Source organism: Poromitra crassiceps, assembly GCF_964638095.1.
Source record: "Poromitra crassiceps genome assembly, chromosome: 6".
NCBI lineage: Eukaryota > Metazoa > Chordata > Actinopteri > Beryciformes > Melamphaidae > Poromitra > Poromitra crassiceps.
The window spans coordinates 10,188,907-10,212,672 of NC_139627.1; the positions used below are offsets into that span (position 1 = coordinate 10,188,907).

Genomic DNA, 23,766 nt, shown 5'->3' on the forward strand with positions numbered 1-23,766 from the left:
CAGGACTCTCTCCATTAGTGGGAGAACAGCAGGAAACAAACCCAAACCACTTAGACTGAACTGACAATGCAACACAATTGAATTTGTTTTGAAGGTGTGTTCTCACACCTAATAGCTCTGTAGACATACCTACTGTATATGCATGCATGATTATGGTCACAATGATAATCATGATTGTTTTGATCAAGCGTGAGATCACCATTATTTAACACAATCACTCTGACGTTGACAACATCATGCATTCATTGAACTAAAATAATCATCATCATCATCATCATCATCATAATAATCATAATAATCATAATTAATCATTAATACATAAATAAAAAATGATGCTGGATTTCCAAAATCTTGATCATTAATTTGATCATTAATATTCTATTAACACATTCACTGCCAGCCGTTTTTTTTTTACTGTAGGTAGGTTCTGCCAGAGGTTTTTTTTGAGGATTCTGGCTCATCTTTCAAGACCCGAGGATTCTTTTCTGCTAAGATTTTGTGAACACACAATATCTCAAAAGAACTAATAGAATGTGTGCTTTCTCTGTCTAAAAGAGTTAGTTTGTAGAGTTAGTAGTTATGTAAGCATTAGCAGTTGAATACAGCATGGTTTCAGCGTCTGGAAAATTATTCTGAGATAAATGGCTTTTTGTGAAATTCGATAGAACAGTCACTTTAACCATTCATTTTTGGCATCAGTAAGACGTCAGACATCTAAACAATAGTTTTGAACAGTAATTTTCTCCATAACAGCAGGAAACACCCCTCTGCTTCAAACTCCTCCCTCCGTGTGTGTTCTTCTTGGCTGCAGCGGGCGTGTCACAAGCTCGTTGCTGCTGCTGCTGTAACCTCGCGTCACCAGGCTCACTGCTTCTGCTGCTGCTGCCTGTCTGCTGGCGGCCGCTCGGCAAGTCTGGATATGGGCTCGCTCGTTTCTTGTGATTTCGGTTGAGAGCTTTGATGAAGCTTTTGCGATTCTGGTCTTATTTATGCTGCGTGTTTCAAAGTGTGTTCCACCCGTAATCTATTATGCAAATTTGCAATCCCGCACCGCCAGCAATCAGCGCGAAAACGAAAGCGTTTTCGCCAATCCATTTTCATGAGAATGGCTTCCTCAAACTGCTTTTTGCTTGCCTTCCTCTAGTCTGGGAGAGCACTGTCGCCACTTAGTGGGTCCGTGGAATGGGTTGTACACGTTCGCTGGCTTCAATATTTTTATAGGAGACGTGGGGAGCGTTGATCCACGTCCCACCCTCAAAAAAAAATTTTTTTTTTTAAGCCGAGATATCTCGTCATTGGCAGTGAACCGTTGGATTCTGTAAGCCGAGATATCTCGTCAATGGCAGTGAACGTGTTAATTGTGCAGCCCTATATTAAAGGGATACGCCAACATTTTGGGAGATTCGCCTATTTGCCATATATTGCCGACAGTAAATGGAGAATGTGGATGCCTTTATTGTCACTGTGCGTGCCCGACAAAGAGCGGTACGGCCCTCGCTGCTACTTAGCATAGCGCTACAATGGTAGTGAACAGTACAGCTGCCTACTCCTGTTCACTCGCCCCAAAATACACATTGCAACAGCACCAGAAACACTCACATGTACATTAGGGGTGGAAAACACCAGATGCCCCACGATACGATTTTATCACGATACCCAGGGGCGGACTGGGATCATAATTCAGGCCGGACATTAGATACCAAGCAGGCCAGGCCGATACGGGCCGACGCGCGTGCCGGCGTCCGAAGGGCGCCGGCGAAAAATTTGGGCCGTTTGAAGCCCAATTTGGGCCGTTTGAAGCCCAATTTGGGCCGTTTGAAGCCCAATTCGGGCCATTTGAAGCCAGATTGGGGCCCTTTGAAGCCCAATTTGGGCCATTTGAAGCCAGATTTGGGCCGTTTGAAGCACAATTTGGGTCGTTTGTAGCCAGATTTGGGCCGTTTGAAGCACAATTTGGGCCGTTTGAAGCCCAATTTGGGCCGAGTCCAATTTTACAATGAGATGCACCCACTTTAACCCTGAATAAAGTAATAAAACCACTAGTAAACCAGTAGGCGGCGCCTGGCCTGCTGTTCAGTGAGTGGCCTGACTGCGGGCACCAAAAAAAATATATATATATATATTTTTTTTTTCAGGCCAGGCCACGCCAGGCCACCGGGCATTTGCCCGACGTGCCCGATTATGCAGTCCGCGCCTGACGATACCTAAATCACGATATGCTAGTATTGCGATATTGTGATATGCTAGTATTGCGATATATTGAGCATTGTGATATTGCAAATGATGAAAAACTTTGTCAACATCTGTTTTATCTAATGAATTTCCAGTCTTTTCATCTCACTTCAATCGTTTTTATTGCAGCAAAATAGCAATGTCAAGCAGACAGACTGACCAACACTGTCATAAAAACCTGTCATAAATGTTGCATGCACTTGACAATTCAAATAATAAAATATCGCGACACTTCGCATTTGTGCGATACGATATATTGTCACATAAAATATCACAATACTATGCTGTATAAATCCCCCCCCCCCCCCCCCCTCACACCCCTAATGTACATGTTGTGACTTGTGTGCTCACCACGCGATGAAATAATAATCCAAAGTTACTGGAAACGTCATTTTCACGTCAGTAAATCCACACAGAGATCTAACAAAGATTAACCAAACTAGCCAAGAGGAACTGACGTTACTTCCTCGTTTGCCATACATGCGCTGTGTACCGGCTAAAGTGAAAGCCTTGATGGAAACACAAAGGCTTTAGAAATACGTTCATATTATGAGCAACTTCACTATTTCATATTTTGTCTATAAGAAACACATTTGAAGCGGCATACCCCTTTAGATCAGAGGTTTTCAAAGTGGGAGGCCGGCCTCCCCAGGGGAGCTCCAAGCAGTTTCAGGGGAGGCTCAGTGAATGCAAGTGAAAAAATATGACATGAGTTATTAACACATTCACTGCCAACAGTTTTTTTTTTTACTGTAGTTAGCTTCTGCCAAGTTTTTTTTTTGAGGATTCTGGCTCATCTTTCAAGAGCCGAGGATTCTTTTCTGTTAGGATTTTGTGAACACAAAATATCTCAAAAGAACTAATAGAATGTGTGCTTTCTCTGTCTAAAAGAGTTAGTTTGTAGAGTTAGTAGTTATGTAGGCATTAGCAGTTGAATACAGCATGGTTTCAGCGTCTGAAAATGAAAGGTGAGAAAAATGCCTTTTTGTGAAATTCGATAGAACAGTCACTTTAACCATTTATTTTTGGCATCAGTAAGACGTCAGACATCTAAACAATAGTTTTGAACAGTAATTTACTCCATAACAGCAGGAAACCCCCCTCTCCTTCAAACTCCTCCCTCCGTGGCTGCAGCGGGCGTGTCACAAGCGAGTTTCTGCTGTCTGTGCTGCCTGGCTGCCCCTCGTCGGGCGAGTCTGGATGGGCTCGCTCGTTTCTTGGGGTTTCGGTTGAGAGCTTTGATGAAGCTTTTGCGATTCTGGGCTTTATGCTGCGTGTTTCAAAGTGTGTTCCACCCAGTCTATTTTTGGAACCCCCCACCGTTGTGCGCCACCGTTGTGCGCCAGCGCGAAAGCGTTTTCGCCAAACCATTCTACAGTATGAGAATGGTTTCCTCACGCTTTTCCCTGCAGTTTTGGCTCGCTTTCTCTACTCTGGAGAGCACTGTCGCCACTTAGTGGGTCGGTGGAATGGGTTGTACACGTTCGGTGGCTCCCATATTTTTATAGGAGACGTAAAAGGGTTTGATCCACGTCCCACGGTCAATTTTTTTTTTTTTTTGACGAGTTGACTCGCCATTGGCAGTCAACTGTTGGTTTCTGCTTGACGAGTTGACTCGCCAACGGCAGTGAACGTGTTAAAAGGAGATCACAGTAAGTCCTCCTCTCCACCCTCTTTCCGGGTATGGCTGATGGACATGATTTCTGAACCAACTCGCTTGGGAGGTTCTCAACTCTCTGGGACCTGTTTCTGGCCTACTTTGACGAGGTTAAGAATGACAGGTGACTGAGGTTGGGGGTGTTGGTTAGCTTGCCCGGCTGGTCTTGTGGACCTCTTGCGTGAGATCCCATGCACTTTATCTATTACATACATACATAAGCGCCTTGAACAGCTGGTAGCACCACATTGCAATGTTGAATGTTGATGATGTACATGTATGTATGTATGGTTTTTTTGTCTTTCTTTTCCTGTGTCTGAGCCTGTTTGTCTTGTATTGTCTCATGTATTGTTCCATAAAAAAATTTAAATAAAATATTAGAAAAAAGAGATAGTTCAGAGATACAGTCGTTTTTGAGAATTTTGACAGTTTTTGCCACTTTTCGAGAGTCAAAAACGAATAAATGCCTTCAGACAAAGCTTTTGATGTATTTGGTGTAGTCTGAGGTATGTCAAACAGAAATATCAGGCTGCTCAATCAAACAACATAATCATGATCCCATAGGCCTCCAGGAATTGACTGAGGGGGCCTCCTTTTTCCAAGCTTCGTCTGGGGGGGAGGCCCACAGTCTGAGACCTTAAAAATCCCCTGCTTTAGATCAAAATGTCTGTAAGGGAATCACTGGTAGTGACTGGTGGTGTACATGTGCACTGAGTGTGCAACATATTAACCAGATTATCTCTATGAACTAGACTGCCCAGGTGAATCCAGCTGAAACAAGTGGGAGCTGTAGATGACAGTTAAACTTTAACTTCAGAGATATTTCAGTGCCTACAAATGTACAAATTGCATTCTTAAAGGAGAAACAGCCCACCCTCACCCTCCTCAACCTTGGTAAGACAGAGCTACTCTTCCTCCCAGGAAAAGACTGCCCTCTCGCAGATCTCTCCATCTCCATGACAACACCACTGTACTTCCCTCCCAAACAGCTAAGAACCTTGGGGTGATCCTTGACAACCAGCTGTCTTGCTCAGCCAACATAGCTGCGACAGCACGCTCCTGTAGGTTCTCTCTCTACAACATCTGCAAAATCCGTCCCTTTCTCACAAGAGAAGCGACTCAACTCCTGGTCCAGTCTCTTGTCACCTCCTGCCTGGACTACTGCAACGTGCTCCTGGCCGGCCTACCTGCCACCGACATCCGACCGCTTCAGCTCATTCAGAACGCTGCAGCCCGTCTGGTATTCAACCAACCCAAATTCTCTCACGTCACTCCCCTCTTCCAGGAGCTCCACTGGCTTCCCATCTCGGCCCGCATCAAATTCAAGTCACTGGTACTGGCCTAGAGGGCTGCACACCAGTCAGCTCCCCTGTACCTGCAATCTATGGTCAGGTTCCAAACCTCTCAGCGCTCCCTTCGCTCCTCCACCAGTGCAGGTCGCCTCGCCCCTCCTTCGCTACGGGGGCTCAAAAGTCGCTCATCCCGATCTCGACTCTTCTCGTCCCTGGCACCTCAATGGTGGAACGAGCTTCCACCTTCGGTCAGGACGGCTGAATCACTGCCGATCTTTTGGAAAAGACTAAAGACACACCTTTTCAGGCTCCATCTGGGCCCTTCTTGATCTAACTTCGTTCTCTCTCTTTCTTTATTAAAAAAAATATATATATATACTAACCTAAACTTGTACCACTAACCTAAACTTGTACCACTGTTCCTTCAGAAGTTGTAGTTGTCATAGACTGTGCTCCATAGTTGATTGCTCTATTGCTGACAAAAATGTGTTATTGTAAGTCGCTTTGGATAAAAGCGTCTGCCAAATGACGTAATGTAATGTAATGTAATGTAATGTAATGTAATGTCCTCACTCCTCAGATCTTCTCACACTCTGTTGGATCTCATTCATCTGTCATGTTCAATACGTTGCAGTTATTTAGTTATGGCACAGATATATTTAGAAACAGGAGAGATCGCATAACATTTTTCTCTGACCAAAACGTAAAAAAAAAAAAAATGCGGGTTCAAAGAAAATGTTTTTTTTTATGTTGTTTATTTTATTTTTGGTCCAAGTGAAATGTTCTATGGTCTCTTCCGATTCTAAATATAGCTGAACTGTTTGGTTTGACCTAGTAAAACAAATTTTACAAGCATTTAACGACATATCTACGGGAAAATAAATTGCGGAAGAAAATCTCTGGTACAGTGCTGAAGCAGGAAGTGACGTTCACTTTGCCTCTCTATTGGTTTGACTATGAAGCACCAGTGGTTCACAACCAATCAGCGTCCTATGAGGCAGCCAGGGGCGGGCTTTGGTGTGACGCCAGCGAGAGCGAACCCGTGATAGACGTGATAGACAGATGGTTCATCCAATCACCTGCCAGGTATTGTTTGAAAGTTCCTGCCCTTTGAAACGCTTTCCCGAGTGACTCGTTCCCAGATGGTTATGTGAAAACAAACCATCTGGCAGCATCAGGTTATTCTCCTTCTACCTCAGTTAGTGATTTCCTGCATTTCCCAGAATGCCTTTCAACAAGCCCCAGAGAAGGAGAGTGAAGCTGTTGCATGCAGTACATGTAGACAGTTACAGAGCCATCTATTGATGTAACCTTATCCTGTCAAATCACTTCCTGACTGCAATTACCGTAATTACAGATAGTCACTGAATGAGTCCAAACCTGCAACATCCTCATTTTCTTTTGGTTTCCATCTTTGGTGGTATAAGCTCTCATTGTTGTGATTTATTTGAATGAAAAAGTTACAGATTATGACTGTAATTTGGCTCTAGCTTTGCAATGTGTTTATTTGTAGAACGTTTTTTTTGTAATGATTATGAAAAAGGCAGCAGTCAGTGGCATTATCGTGAACGCCCCGAGTTTCTGCAGGCAACAGTTCATCAGATTAGATAACAGCATACCAACATCTCCCCGTCTCCCTCCCTCTCACTTTCTCTCTCTCTCCCTCCATCTCCCTCTCTCTCTCTCCCTCCATCTCCCTCTCTCTCTCTCTCCCTCTCTCTCTCCATCCATCTGCCTCTCTCTCTCTCCCTCCATCTCCCTCTCTCTCTCTCTCCTTCCGTCTCTCTCCCTCTGTGAATAACACATATTTGATATTATGTAACACTGCACTGTTAAAGCCACAACAAACATTAGAGTTCAACAATGACCTCTCATTTACAGGGAGTGGACAGTGTCAACAAACACGCGCGCGCGCGCGCTCGCACGCACGCACGCACGCACACGCACACACACACACACACACAGTCACACACACACACACACACACACACACACACACACACAAACACACAGCTGGAATGGCAACATCACCACACTAAGACAGAACAACATAGCTGAATATATTTGCACAAGTGTGGGTGTGTGTGTGTGTGTGGGTGTGGGTGTGTGTGTGTGTGTGTGTGTGTGTGTGTGTGTTCAGTGAATTAGGCAGCTAACGCTTCAGAGGTGTGCGATGTTGCCATTCCAACCACGCCTTCATGCCTCTCATGCCCCACACACACACACACACACACACACACACACACACACACACACACACACACACACACACACACACACACACACACACACACACACACAGAGGTGTGTGATGTTACCATTAGGGATGTTCATTTCGAAAAATTTACATAATCGAAATTCGGGAAAATTAATGATCAATTATCGATTATCGATAATATTAATATTTTTTTATTTTTTTATTTATATTTTTATTATTTATTATTTATTTTACAAAATGCCTATGTGCGAAGCACTATGAAGCGCTTTTCAATCCACCTGGTAATGGTGCTCCATGAGAGAAGCGCATAGTACGCTGGCTCAATCACTGATCAGGTGTTGAAAACCCTCAACGATATGTATGGGCAGCATATCCATCTCGAGCCGGGTGATCTTTTCTGCACGCCGGGCCGAGGACGAGGCGCCTTCCTCGTTAACCAGGCTCGGATGTAGGCTACGCTGTTCAAGTGGTGAATCATTGGTGTCTAGCCGTGTTGTACTTATAAACGGCATCACAGTTCTTCTTGCAATGAACAATGTCGTCTTTTAACTCGAAATGGTCCCAAACAAAACTTCGCTTCGCTCGCTTCATTTCCTCGTCTGGCTGAGTGCTGACAATGTGCTGTTGCAGTTCTCACGCAGCAAGCCCAGTGAGACCACGCCCATATAGCCCCACCCAGAGGTCTTCTGTTCAGATGTCTCATAGTCCCATTGCGCCCTCACCTGGTTGCGACCAGGTAGTGAACTGAAATCCACTCGTGCGCTACGTTCACACAGACACAGGGAACCCACGCCTACGCCTGCAGACCTTGAGCTGGGCGTGAACCGATCACACCGCACGCCTTTGCACGCTGAACCTGGAGCCGAGTCACAAGCGCCTCTCCTCTCTCCCGGCTGTATATTTTCACGTGTTGTCCAGAATTATCATGGGTAGGTAAAATAAATCTGATATATTTAATGTTCTATTGATGCTGGATATGTATAACCAGGTCTGACTATAGTCGGACTTTTTAGAGAGGTAATCTTGCAAGAATATGTGCTGGCACAACAACATTGTCCATCTTGCTTCTTCGGTCGCTATTCTCTCTCCTGAAGATTTGTTTGCCGACGAGGAGAAAGCCCCACGTGATAGCCACCCGTCAATCTCTCTCTCTCTCTCTCTCTCTCTCTCTCTGCTCAACACTGTTGTAGTAACTCCATTTTATTTTGAAATTCAGTTGACTTTGCCATTTCCCACGGATATTGTCGCGTTTTTCTTTCATGGCTTGACAGAAGAAGCCTGCCTGCACGCGCCTAGTCGGCTTGAAAATAGAACTCACGCCTAAACGATCAAATCGGCAAGGCACAGGCGAGGCGTGGGTACATGCAGGGTTCACGCTCAGGCGGCCGGTGTACACAGCCTCGTTGACTAAAACGGACGCCTATTTAAAAGCGTGGGTAAAGGCAAGGCATAGGCAAGGGCAAGGCTTGGGTGGCCAGTGTGAACTAAGCCTTATACTGTAGTTTCATTAGATTAGGCCTATTTGATTTGATTAAAAATATTAATTAAAAAAATCAATAAAAATTCCACATGATCGAATCAATTCCTTAACACATTCACTGCCAGCCGTTTTTTTTTTTACTGTAGGTAGGTTCTGCCAGAGGGTTTTTTTGAGGATTCTGGCTCATCTTTCAAGACCCGAGGATTCTTTTCTGCTAAGATTTTGTGAACACACAATATCTCAAAAGAACTAATAGAATGTGTGCTTTCTCTGTCTAAAAGAGTTAGTTTGTAGAGTTAGTAGTTATGTAAGCATTAGCAGTTGAATACAGCATGGTTTCAGCATCAGAAAAATTATTCAGAGATAAACGGCTTTTTGTGAAATTCGATAGAACAGTCACTTTAACCATTCATTTTTGGCATCAGTAAGACGTCAGACATCTAAACAATAGTTTTGAACAGTAATTTCCTCCATAACAGCAGGAAACCCCCCCTGCTTCCAACTCCTCCCTCCGTGTGTGTTCTTCTTGGCTGCAGCGGCCATGTCACAAGCTCGTTTCTGCTGCTGTAACCTCGCGTCACCAGCTCACTGCTTTGCTGCTGCTGTGCCTGTCTGCGCGGCCGCTCTTTGAGGAAGTCTGGATGGACTCGCTCATTTCTTGGAGTTTTGGTTGAGAGCTTTGATGAAGCTTTTGCGATTCTGGTCATATTTATGCTGCGTGTTTCAAAGTGTGTTCCACCTGTAATCTATTATGCAAATTTGCAATCCCGCACCGCCAGCAATCAGCGCGAAAGTGAAAGCGTTTTCGCCATCCATTTTACTGTATGAGAACGGCTTCCTCGCGCTTTTCCCTCCAGTTTTGGCTCGCCTCTTTCTACTGTGGAGAGACATGTCGCCACTCAGTGGGTCGGTAAAATAGATTATACACATTCAATACCTCCAATTCTGGTATAGGAGATGTAAAAGGGTTAGATCAACGTCCCACCGTCAAAAAAAAAAAAAACGATTTTTTTTTTACGTCTCAACTCGTCATTGGCAGTGAACCGTTGGATTGTGTTTGACGAGTCAACTCGCCATTGGCAGTGAACGTGTTAACAATCAATTATGGATTTTCGATTATTGATGAACATCCCTAGTTACCATGCAGCCAAGCTAACGCCTTCATGCCTCACATGCCACACACACACACACACACACACACACACACAGGTGTGTGATGTTACCATGCAGCCAAGCTAACGCCTTCATGCCTCACATGCCACACACACACACACACACACACACGCGTGTGTGATGTTACCATGCAGCCAAGCTAACGCCTTCATGCCTCACATGCCTCACATGCCTCTCACACACACACACACACACACACACACACACACACACACACACACACACACGCCTCCCTACTTTCCCATGACTTCTCTTTTCTGTGAGAGGCTTCTTTGATTGAGGCCAACAGAGCACCGTGTTGAAAGCTCCATTCTGCAGTTTGTCTATTTGGGGAAACTGTAACTGACAGTAGACAATAGTTGTCAAAAGTATTGATTGATAAGTATCAATACTACAAATTGGAAAGGGATACAATACTCATTTGCAACAGGTATTGATAGTATCGATAAGTATCAATACTACAAATTGGAAAGGGATACAATACTCATCAGCTGAACGTGCGCCTAACCGTTCACACAAGACGCCTTCTCTTTTCCTCTCAGCGCCTACTCTCGCGCCTTGAAGCCGCCCACAACTCCCATTGACTTCATACCTCACGGCTTCACGTGTCACGCTTGGAAAATCAGCGTCATTCCTGAGCGATCGCTTCAGCGTGGCGTGAGCGTGGCACGTGTGCGGGTGGTGTGAACGGCTCCGCCTGTTAACAAGGACGCCTAAATGAAACTTGTGGGTTCAGCGTAGGTACAGCTTCGGTTGAGCGTTGCTTCGGCGTCCTGTGTGAACGGGGGTTTAGTTCATTTTTATGCCTCTTGATGTGTTGTCATTTACCCCCGCGGCATCGAAAATGGTATCGGTTATTATCGACATTTTCCTGGGCATCGGTACCGAAGTTAGATATTCTAGTATCGTGACTTCCCATCCCCTACAGTAGGCTCCATGCTAACACATTAGCCTTCACTATGGCAAGTGATAGTATGGGGTGGTTATCTTTAGAAGTACAGAATTAGCATTTTTCTTTTTTATATTCATGAATTTCAGATCGAGTGGCCAAATCTTTGGTCAACAATTGATAGCATTTTGAATGGAAACCCTTCGACTGTCTTGCATGGATACAATACAAATGACTTGTTAGAATTGCCATTTTGTCAATAAGTCATTGAATTCCGTGAATGATTGATGGGCACGTCCAGGGCGTTCCTCATACCTGAAGCACTTGACGTATGAATTATAATAGACGTGAATGGAACAGGAACACACAATTCATAGCTTTCAAGGGGCGTTACGTGCTGCCGGGAACGCCCACCTGGCGGTCAAAAAAAAACCTTGTTCATTCCACTGCCGCAGAGTCACTAGTTTCTCACGCTGTGTTTGTTCAGCCAAAATGCGGATACCTGTTGTGCTATCGGTTGCACTAACCAACGAGGAGACACGCCTGGCTTGTGCTTTTACAGAATGCCGTCGGAGAAGGAAAACTCAGACAGGAGGAGGTTGTGGATTTGTGCGATTAGACGTGGTTCAGTCGCTGGGGAGGGCAAATGGCTACCATCAAAGTACACACGTTTTTGCGGCCAACATTTCATCAAAGGTAAGCTCAAGTAACGTTAACGGGGTATTTTAATCATTATTGTAACGTTACTTGAGCTTACCTTTGAGGAAATGTTGGCCGCAAAGACGTGTGTACAAACGGCTGAACAAACACAGCGTGAGAAACTAGTCGACGCGGCTGGCAGCGAATGAACAAGTTTGTTTTTTGACCGCCAGGTGGGCGTTCGCCCACGTAACGCCCCTTGAAAGCTATGAATAGACTTCTTGTTTCAAAGTGCTTTGGGGCGGGAAGGTGTAGTAGAGCCGTTACCAAGAAGTTTGACATTGGGGTTTTACCAGGGCAGGCAGGGATGCAGGCACAGTCAAAAAACAACATCCTTCTGTTAGTCACTTCAATTCCAATTCAACTGACGACCTGGAATCTGAGAAAAGCTGGTTTGAGTAGGACGTGTCCTCTAGCAGCTTGACACTTGACAGACGTGATGGTTTTCATGGTGTAGCTGTTTATGACGGTGGTCTGGTTTCTCCACACGTGAGACTTCTTCTGCCAACAAAAAAGCAGCAGTAGCGCATCCTGACACCACTGACAGCCAGGCCCGCATCTAGGGTGAGGTTACTGGGTGGGCAATTAAAAATGTGTGTGGGGGGGGGGGGGGGGGGGGGGGGGGGGGGGGCAATGAAAATAGCCATACCAAAAAAAGAAACTCGCCAAAAATGTGCCTAACTTTGGAACATTATTGCCGACAAGCTAGTATGCCATACAGTAGCTGGTACCAGGTCCGTTTTTAGCCTGTTACATCTTTGGTGGTAGGTTGCCCAAAGGTTCTCGGTTTGGGAATGGGGATTAAGTTGCATTATATTCTAACACTAAACTGTTCCAGGTGTCCACATTGTGCTGTGGGTAACCTAAGTATGAACTTTCACTCAGGGGACAGGCCAATGTTTACAAAACTCCTATTATTAAAACTATTTGCAAACTAAATATGTACATACAAACTAACTAACAAACTAACTATTTACACAACTGTTATTATATTCAAAAGACTTGTAGTCTTAAAAGTGAAAAGAAAACAACTTTGAAAGCAGATTGATTTACCATAAAACTTAAAAACATCCTTCATCCATAATTTCAATAATCAACTCCATAACTAGGGCTGCACAATATATCGTTTCAGCATCGTCATCGCAATGTGCACATGCGCAATAGTCACATCGCAGAGCGTGCAATATCAAGTAAGGTAAATGAACTCATAACATACAGTAATGCATGCCCTCTCGGTGACGTTCTAAGCTCTTTTCCTACTAACTATAGTACCTTTACTCACTTAGGATTCTGCAACTCACCCTGTCTGTGGCTAAAAACACACTAACTTCCTACTACGTCAACCGTGCACGTTACCCACTAGGCCACCTTCTTAAATGAGCAAGGCTTGATAGACCTATTCAAGACTTTTGGTGAAAATTCCTGTATTTTTTCATATCGCAATATATATCGCAGAATAAAAAAATATTGCAATGTCAGTTTTTTCCAATATCGTGCAGCCCTATCCATAACAGTTATTTTCATTGGATGAGCTTATTTCTCAAATCAAATTAAAGACTAGTGCAGTGAGACTTAACCATAGCTGAAAGCTATTTGCCATTTAGCCTTCAAACCTATATTTACAAGACTTTTAGTCTTATTCAAACTCAAACTGAAATTAAAACTTTGAATGCAGATTCACTTTGTTACCCTAACAAATAAATAACAATCCGTCATCCATAGTTTAAAATAATCAACTCCATAATATTCTTTTCATTGGATGAGCTTATTTCTCAAATCAAATTAAAGCTATAACTACTGTTAGGTGCCCTAAACCAGTGGTTCTCAAATGGGGGTCCGCGGACCCCCAGGGGTCCGTGGCACTTTGCCAGGGGGTCCGCGAAAAGTTTTCAAGTAAAAAAAAAAAAAAAAAAAAAAAAAAAAAATTATAATTAAAAAGAAAATGCTACATGTTACTTATTCCTTCTCAAACTACTTCCTACATGGTGCTAGTCTATCAAAATATCTTGGCTGTCATTTATTGTGTTGCATAGTGGTTTTCTGGACTGTTGACAAATTGTGATATTGTAAGTCGCTTTGGACAAAACAAAAGCGTCTGCTAAATGACGTAATGTAAATGTAATGTAATAAAAAAATAAAAAAATAAATTGCAAAATCTTCATAGTTCAACGAAAATAGTTTATGCTTTAAATCTAAAATGGTTCATGGATTACATTCTAATAACAAACCTATCAAATCAAAAGTCAAGCACGTTACCGTGGAAACAATTAAGCTTAGCCCAAAATCACAAATCAGAATGAGGGGGTCCCCGGTATATTTTCTATCTTGTAAGGGGTCCTTGGCTGAAAAACATTTGAGAACCTCTGCCCTAAACTAACTAACCCAGTGGTCTCCAACCTTCGTGTCGCGACCCTAAGTGGGGTTCACACAAGAAGCCTTCTCTTTTCCTCTCAGCGCCTACTCTCGCGCCTTAAACCCGCAACCCACAACTCCCATTGACTTCATATATATATATATATATATATGGTGTTGAAAGCAGAAGAAAAATCAACAAACAGAAGTGTGTGGCAGTCTGAGTCAGAGGGCCTCAAGGTGACGATTATATTCATGTATTTGGGCGTGGCTTTCAGCTTGTGATTGGCTGTCTGTCAATGGTATGAAACTTCATTGGCCGACCAGTCCCCTATGATAGTGGGTGTGTGGTAGTGGCTCAACCTCCGCGCCACAGATACAGGAAGTGACTGGACGTTGGGGTGTCTCTCTCTGAATCCAAGCTCCGCCCACACTGTTTGATTGACAGCTGATCTGTGGGCAGAGACACCACAGAGGATGAGCACTTTAACCCCAGACATCAATCTGACCCCAGATTATCTCAATCATTCTCCTCAAACCAGAGGGACGTTTTGTCTCTCTGCGAGGTAGGGCATTCACAGACTAGTCGACTAGTCGACTAGTGGACTAGTAAAACCACTAGTCGACACTGTGCTTAGTAGTCAACTAGTCGTTTTTTTTTTTTTTTTTTTTTTTTTATCTTTAAGAAAGAACATGAGGTATTTACACAACATACATGGACCATCATATCCCATATCCCATATCCCCCACAAAGAACATCAAAACACAACAAAACAAAACAAGAAAACTGCATAAGATACACAATAATCCAAGAACAAACAAGACTATTGGACAAACAACCAAACAAAAACAATGCATTCAAAGTAAATACATAGATCTTGCCCTGTTGGCAGCTAGGAAATGCATAGCTTTAAATTGGAAAGCATCCAATCCCCCAGCTGTAGTTCACTGGTGGAATGAACTCTCAAGCTACCATACGTTGGATAACATTTACTACAAGAGCAAAGGCAGATTCTTAGACATCCCCAAAATATGGCAACCACATACAGAGTTTGACTTTAAGAACTTTTTACCCCAGTGTCATTAGGCTTATCAGGGGCCTGTACTACGACAGATCCGCGATAAGTCCCTTTGATCTGGTTTGACTGAACAGGATCAAAGCTATCTAGTTTAAGGATACTACGACGCTGGTTTTTTACTCGATAACTGAAGCTGGGATCTGCCTGTGCACGCGCACGTTTTTCGCTCGTGCACAGGCGCGCGTCCACGCGAAAGAGGTGCGCTAGCCAATCACATTATGAACAGCTGAGTTGATCCACGCCCACACCCATTTCCACACCCATTTCCTCGTTCAATGAAAGCGCAGTGCATGATCAGAGTTTTAGCGGATATTTAATGTATCCGCGATTTAATGTCAGAATGAAAATCCGCGTTGGATAGTCTGCTGAAGGGCTGTCTAAAGCAGCAGCTTGTATTCACATCAGTCATTTGATTTACTTTGATCAGCGATTTCTGTCTGATACAGCTGCATTGATACAGCAGCAACAAATGTAAATGTGTAATCTCAGTCTATACATTTCCACAATCTGTAAGCCTATTTAGACCATAGATTTAGAAACGCATGCCCAATGAATAATGATCTCTATCACTCATGTGTGTGGTTGCACTGATCGAATAATTCATATATAAAATAGCCTAGTATAAAGCCTAATAGCCTACTATAAAAGATAAAACTGCTGAACTGAATTGAGACGATGCGGGCATAGTTATCATTGATAAAAACTAGCCTATTTTTGCTCATATATTGGCATACAGCCTACAGGACACAGTTCCAGCTGAAAGATGCAAGAATAGCCTGCATATTTAGTATTGGGGCTATCCCATATTTATCCCATATTATATGTATAGGCTTTTCTGGCATGTAGGAGAATATCACCCTCACTCCATTTGAGGGTCCGTTCATGATATGCGCGCGGTGATTAATAGTGATAATATTTCTCCACGCATCGTTGAGCTGTTAAGACATAAAGTGGTAAGTAGGCTTAATTTAATTATGTAGCCTACAGAGCCACGAATGTTTTGCTTGTTCTATTCTCAGTTGACTGCAATCTATTTTTCATATGGCGATCTTATGAATGGTGAGTGACTCCAGAGAGCCGATTATATGGGTCTCTCATGGATTTTGATCTTATCCTCTGAAGCTAACCTGGTCGCGACCAGGTTAGCTTTGCAGCGTCAGTTGCCATGGTGATTGAAAGTTAACTTGCTTTGTAGTACGGCTAAACCAGGTTTAAACTCAAACTTACTCGGATAAGGCATTAAACTAGCTTCGTAGTACAGGCTACAGGATAGGAGCTGAATGCATTGTTTTTGTTTGGTTGTCTGTCCAATAGTCTTGTTTGTTCTTGGATTATTGTGTATCTTATGCAGTTTTCTTGTTTTGTTTTGTTGTGTTTTGATGTTCTTTGTGGGGGATATGGGATATGATAGTCCATGTATGTTGTGTAAATACCTCATGTTCTTTCTTAAAGATTAAAAAAAAACGACTAGTCGACTAGTCGACTACCTTTAGGGACGACTAGTCGACTAGTAAAATTCACTAGTCGTGAATGCCCTACTGTGAGGACCTAGAACAAGACATGGATGACAACACATCACTGAGAAAGAAGCCTCGTCCAGCCTCGTTTCAAAATGCCAGGTGGGGGGGGGGGGGGGGGGGGGGGGTGTAGGCTAGTGTTGTTTTTCATGACTCTGTCAATGACTTCAAAAAAGGCGAGGACGGCGAAGCCCTGGAGGACCTTCGTTCCTCCCTTCACCTCTGGTCATGAAGGATGGCTCATGACTGAAAGAGCAAGATTGCGGATACAAGCGACCGCAATGGGATCTCCCTTAGAGATAAGGTGATAACATGTTGGCCGATATTGCAGATCCTTTTTTATTTTGTATTTTTTTAAGTTATATACACAGCATGTTGTGTATATTTGATATTTTTTCTTAACTCAAGTTATATTTTATATTCGTTTTTTTGTATTTCTAGTTATTTGGAATGATTAAATCCCCCAGTGATCATCATTGCATTGATGTCATTTTGGACAATAAAGTTTATTGATAAGCTTTAGAATATCCTGCCTATATCTCAAGTCGTGTCAAGTCATATCTTTGTCAAGTGTTTGATATGTGAAGGATCATTGCAGAAAATTGTGTAATATAATGTGTAGATATAATAGAAGAATATCGGCCGGGCTGATATATATCGATATCGGATTTTTTTTACTCCCTAATATCGGTATCGGCATCGGCCTCAAAAATCGGTATCGGTCGGGCTGTAGTAGAAAGGAGCCAGTTGAGGTGGTTCGGGCACGTCCAGCTGGGAGGAGAGCACAGGGCAGACTGAGAGAGGATATCTCCACGCTGGCCTGGGAACGCCTCGGGAACGCCCAGTCAGAGCTGGCTAATGTGGGCGGGGAAAGAGAAGTTTGGGGTCCCCGACTCTGGATAAGTGGTTGAAGATGGATTTCTTTTTGATGAGTGTTTTTTAAACATACCAATGCATTGTGGGTCCCCAACTCCACCAAAGCACTTTTATTACATAGAACTATTGGTAGGTGTTGGTAGGATGAGAGCTAAGTGAGAGTCTGCTACGATGATGAGGTGATGGAGCACAACATGTCACAACCGTTCTCCACTGTTGTCACACTGTGTGTGTGTGTGTGTGTGTGTGTGTGTGCGGTGTGCGTGTGTGTGTGTGTGTGTGTGTGTGTGTGTGTGTGTGTGCGGTGTGCGTGTGTGTGTGTGTGTGTGTGTGTGTGTGTGTGCGTGTGCGCGTGCGTGTGCGCGTGCGTGTACGTGTGTATGTCTAAGCCAAGCTTTACATCACCATTCTGCTTTGTTCTGACTTATGACATAGCTAAGTACTATGGTAATGGAGGTATCAGGGAGTGGGGATACACACACACACACACACACACACACACGGACAGAAACACACACACTCACAAACACACGGACACACACACACACAGACACACACACACACACACACACACACACACACACACACACACACACACAGGTCACAGGTATCAGGGATTGTTCAAAAGCAATGACATCATCTCACATCTCATCCGAGGTTTATCACCATGTCTCTCTCTCACCAACACACACACACACACACACTCTCGCGCACGCACACGCACACACACACACACACACACACTAATCTAGCTGTTTTGCCGTGGGAAAGAGACACTAAAATGTGCTGAAGCCACATGAATGATATATTATTATGTTATTGTGTCATCAGATGAATGAGGCGACACCTTCTCAGTATCAATGGTTTGATCCAAGTCTTTTCCAAATACGGTGACTAATTCCTCAAACAGAGTGATACTGCACACAGGAGTGAAGAGCTCTCTCACGCACCATGCTTTCACTTGCTTTACAAAAACTCTGACCTCAGGGTTCCTGCGGGTGTCATTCAGAGATTTTCAACCCGGTAGTATAAGCAGGTGGACAGGGTTTACCTTCTCTATACGTTTTCCGCGTCGAGAAATCCCTGTTCGTCTGCCTGCAGAAACTCCGCCCCCGCCAGCTGGCATGGGTCACTAACGCTGGGTTAAAGTCGAGCTGAACCCAAAAATGACTTTTCTTTTCTTTTAGTTCAAATACCTGGGCATGCAGTGCACCTATTTAATAATGTATGCCCCCCCAAAAAAATCACAAAAATCGAATTTCTTTAGTTTTTCACACTTTTTCACATCAAAAGTTCATTTTTCAAGATTTCATTGATAACAGTAATTTACAGTTTGCTGACGTCACCTAGTACTATTACATTTCTACCCCATTTCAACCAATCATATCACGACATGACAGCTGTCAATCAAATCTTCATTTCAGGATAATTTTCTCTTCCAAATGAAGGGGAAAATGGCGCCTAGTGCCTGTCACCTGGCAGAGTTTCTAGCCCATAAACTAGCTACTAACTTGAGCAATTATGCAAACTAAATCAAACGGTAATGTCTAAGAATGCAAAGAAATGTAACTGGCTCGTTAAAAGTCGCATTCCAGGAATATTATTTAATGCAATAGCGATATTCGCGCACACCTCGCCGCCTCACAGAGAGCCTGGTCGTCAGGGGTCGCACCTCGGAGATTCCAGGCCGACGGGCTGCACTCTCCGCTCGGCAACACGGAGGCAGCTGGCTGCCTGCGGCTCGCTGAGCTCCACTCAGCCACTAACCTCGCGTCAGTCAGCAGGCTCTTCCCGAGGGGAGCGCCGCAACACGCTGAATCCCACTCGATTTGGAGGCGGAAGACGCCAGGATTGGCCAAAAGCCCAATCCAGTCCCCAGAATTGTCAAATAAAATCATCGGCATGCTACTATGACCCGCCTCTCAACCTGTCATCACGTTTGTTTTGTCAGACAAATGATGTTTTCAGTCTGAAACGGACCCAGAAGCACGCAGCTCGACTTTAAGGCTCTCCATGGGATATTCTCCGTGGATGTGCGCATACTTAAGAAAACATAAAATAAACAATAACAGCCGCCCTCGAAGCCGCCCTCGAGCAACATCTGTTCCCTTCTGCGTCCAAATGGCGCGGAACATGTCATTTGGTTACGGAAGTGCCTGGAATAACCTGCACAGCTCTCGGTGCAGGAAGTCATGAAGACAAGGTAATGGCTGCCCATAATTACTGACATTATAAATACAATGCGGGTTGAAAATCAGCAAAGCCTTCCTTGAAGACAATTAGAAAGAAATTTCGAAAGACTGTTTTGATCATAGTTTCTCGGTTATCTCTCGACCTACAATACAGACAGTCATGGAATTCTGGACAAAATCTTCGTGCTAATAACCCTGCGGCAGTTAATAGTATGAGTTGCGCCAAACAAACGTCAATATCTCAAAAAGTAGACATCACATCGCTTATATTTTGACATTCTGAGTGAGAGCAGAAGTAGCTCAAGAGTTTGATGTATAATATTATGCACGTCGTGTTACAGTTGTGTGAACTGTCGCAGTTTTTAAAATGTAAACAGAGTTAGTCGGCTAGAGTCAGCCACTCAAGCCTCGCGCCACTTGAGCTCCATAGGGTTCCATTGTTTACCAAAATGCTGCTCGGCTGATCCCTCGTATAAGAAATATTCTCTAATGTGGAGTAGGGGTCGTTGAGATGAAAAGGGTTGAGAGTCACTGATCTATAAGAACTAGCATGAGAAGCTCAGGAGGTAGAGCGGGTCGTCCACTAATCGCTTTGGATAAAAGAGGTCTGTGGTTCGATTCCCGCCTCCTCCAGTCTGCATGTCGAAGTGTCCTTGGGCAAGACACTGAACCCCAAATTGCTCCCGTTGGTGTGCCAGCACCCTGCCTGGTAGCCTGCCGCCATCGGTGTGTGAATGGGTGAATGTACCTAGTGACTGTAAAGCGCTTTGGATAAACGAGCTATATAAATGCAGGCCATTTACCATGAGAAGACATGTTAACACTTTTTAAGGCCTTCAATTCAAATCATTTCCAGTCTTTTTGCAGTGCGCTCCTTCTTTTTGCCCACTCTTTGACGTGGGCTTTTTAAGTGTATGTGTTTGTGTTTATGCCCCATTTCCATTTTCCCACCCCAGCTCACCGCACAACCTGCCCGGGCAAACGCAGGCTCAACACAAACCAAGTGCCAAAGCCCAGCCACACCACACAGCTTACACAACCACATGCCACACCCTGCTGACAGACCATCCACTCTAACACCTGAGAGAGAGACAGAGGACCAATAGAGAGAGAATGGAATTGAGAGTATGAGTAAGTGAGACAGGAGAGCTACAGAGAGACAGAAAGAGAGAGAGAGAGAGAGAGAGAGAGAGAGACAGGAAAGAGAGCGGGGGAAAGAGAAGAGGGAGAGAGACAATGAGGAGAGAGAGAGAGAGAGAGAGAAAGAGAGAGCGGGGGAAAGAGAAGAGGGAGAGAGACAATGAGGAGAGAGAGAGAGAGAGAGAGAAAGAGAGAGCGGGGGAAAGAGAAGAGGGAGAGAGACAATGAGGAGAGAGAGAGAGAGAGAGAGAGAGAGAGCGGGGGAAAGAGAAGAGGGAGAGAGACAATGAGGAGAGAGAGAGAGAGAGAGAGAAAGAGAGAGCGGGGGAAAGAGAAGAGGGAGAGAGACAATGAGGAGAGAGAGAGAGAGAGAGTTGAGCACAGCTGTGACAGAGTGGTTGGTCTGGTTGGTTGACTATCTGGAGCGGAGTCAAGGGAAAGAATGCACCCCATTCCCCATTAAAACACATTAATGAGAGTGAAACTGTGTGTGTGTGTGTGTGTGTGTGTGTGTGTGTGTGTGTGTGTGTGTGTGTGTGTGTGTGTGTGTGTGTGTGTGTGTGTGTGTGTGTGTGTGTGTGTGTGTGCGCGCGCGTGCGTGTGCATGCGTGTAAGAAACAGACAGAGAAAACTTAAAATACATCCTATTAAAACACGAAAGAGAAATGGAACAAGAGAAAGTGTGTGTGTGTGAGAGAGAGAGAGAGAGAGAGAGAGAGAGAGAGAGAGAAAGAGAAGACTGTAGTTTGGAATTTTTACTTTTAATTTTGTTATTTTGTTTTATTGTATTTTTCTTTTTTGTTCCCTCTCTCCAACTAATATCATCACAGCTATCTCATTTGTTTTGTAGTGTAATCTATATTATGTATAGTGTAGGAGTGTATAGGCATCCACACACACACACACACACACACAGACACACATGCATACACGGCACGTTGGGTCACGGTATGTGTGTGTGTGTGTGTGTGTGTGTGTGTGTGTGTGTGTGTGTGTGTGTGTGTGTGTGTGTGTCTGTGTGCTTGTGGGCGTCACGGTTGGCATAATGGGCGTGTTCTTTTGAAAAGTACTTGTGATGATGGGTGACTCCCCAGTCAACACTGTGGAGTCCTTCCGCTTCCTGGGGACGATCATCAGTCACGACCTAAAATAGGAGCTGAACATCAGAGCTCTCACCAAGAAGCCACAGCAGAGGATGTACTTTGTGCAGCAGCTGAATAAATTCAAAGTGCCAAAGGCCACGATGGTGCACTTCTACACCTCCATCGTTGAGTCCATCCTCACCTCCTCCATCACCGTCTGGTATGCTGCTGCCACTCTCAAAGACACTAACAGACTTCAGCGCATCATCCGCTGCGCTGAGAGGATAATCGGATGCAACCTGCCATCCCTCCAGGACCTGCATGCAGCCAGGACACTGAAGCGGTCTCGCAAGATCATGGCTGACCCCTCCCACCCTGGCCACAAACTCTTTAAGACACTCCCCCCACGGCAAGAGACTGAGGTCTGCCAAGACCAGAACCACCCGCCACAAGACCAGCTTCTTCCCAACCGCCATCAGCCTCACCAACAAGGCCCGGAAACCCCTTCTGCCAAGGACCTCACCAACAACCCCCCCCCCCCCACACACACACAAACGCACTACCTCCTCCTAAACTCAACTGAACTCCCATCCCCATAAAACTGTAACTCATATCTAATTTAATGCCTGTTTAACTGGGACTGTAAATTCCCTGCACATTTAAGGCCTATTTAACTTAGCCTGTAAATTTCATGTACATTCAATGTAAACTCTTATTTAACTCCGACTGTAAATTCATGTAAATCCACTGCTTATTTAACATCTATTTAACTCAGTCTGTAAATCTAATGTAAATCCAACATAAATTCATATTTATCATCCACAGAACACTTCACCACTCACTCATGTACATATTGTATATATTTACTCGATTTGGTTGCACTTGCAACTTTGTGATTGTCGTTAGTTATCTTCCTACTTCTTATCTCTGTATATTGATGTAACCGCTACGCTGCATACAGACACTAAGACAAATTCCTCGTATGTAACTTCCATAGTAGGGATGTCAACGGTTAACCGTTAATCGATTAACCGTCGCTAACGTCGTTGTTCAGTTATTGTTGTCGGTCTATCAGTTAATATTAAAAATAATTTTTTTTTTTTTTTTTTTTTTGGACACGTTTTTTGAGTTTCCTTGCAGATTTTGCACAGTGTTTTGCATCATGCAACTATTTTGTTCAAATTTTGTTCAATTGTTGGCAGCAAATTGAAATAGGCTATATTTTGTTTAAGTTTTTATGCTGCAAAAGACAGTAGGCCTAATGTGAAAAAATCAAAAGAAATAACAGATTGTTGTTGTTGTAATGTTTACATAAACAGGAAATAAAGCTCTCAAAAATATATTTCCTTGTCATCCATATAAGAGCCAGAATGATTTTGGAATGATTACCTGATCAAAATGTGGCAATAAACTTATAAATTTCAGCAAAGCCAACAAAAAATAAAGGCATAATTCTAACACAAAAAGCATTAACATTTCAGCATCTAAATAGACATGCCTTGTTTGGGCATGAGCTCATTGAGTAAATAGACAAAAAAAAAAAAAATATATATATATACATATATATATATATATATTAAAAAATTATGAATTAACCGATAGGTTAATCGATTATTAGCGTCGGTTAATCGAAAGTGAAATTAACCGAAAATTGACATCCCTATTCCATACTGTGGCAATAAAAGTTATTCTGATTCTGATTCTGATGCATGCTGCTCTATCCTATTAGTATCTTGTGAGCTATTGATGTGACCTCTCATTGAAGTTGTGTGCGTGTTTATGAGTGTATTGTCGGTGTGTGTGTGTGTGTGTGTGTGTGTGTGCGTGTGTGTGTGTGTGTGTGTGTGTGTGTGTGTTCTATTGGATATAATTGTATAGTGATTTTTTT

At 43.7% G+C, this 23,766-nt stretch overlaps 1 protein-coding gene across 1 annotated transcript in view; it reads right to left on the minus strand.

Annotated features, from left to right (window-relative positions):
• Positions 1 to 23,766, minus strand: part of LOC310777690 (uncharacterized protein) — a gene marked incomplete at both ends in the record, with an annotated part of 143,389 nt that overhangs the window by 106,112 nt on the left and 13,511 nt on the right. The gene's annotated exons all lie outside the window — the stretch shown is intronic.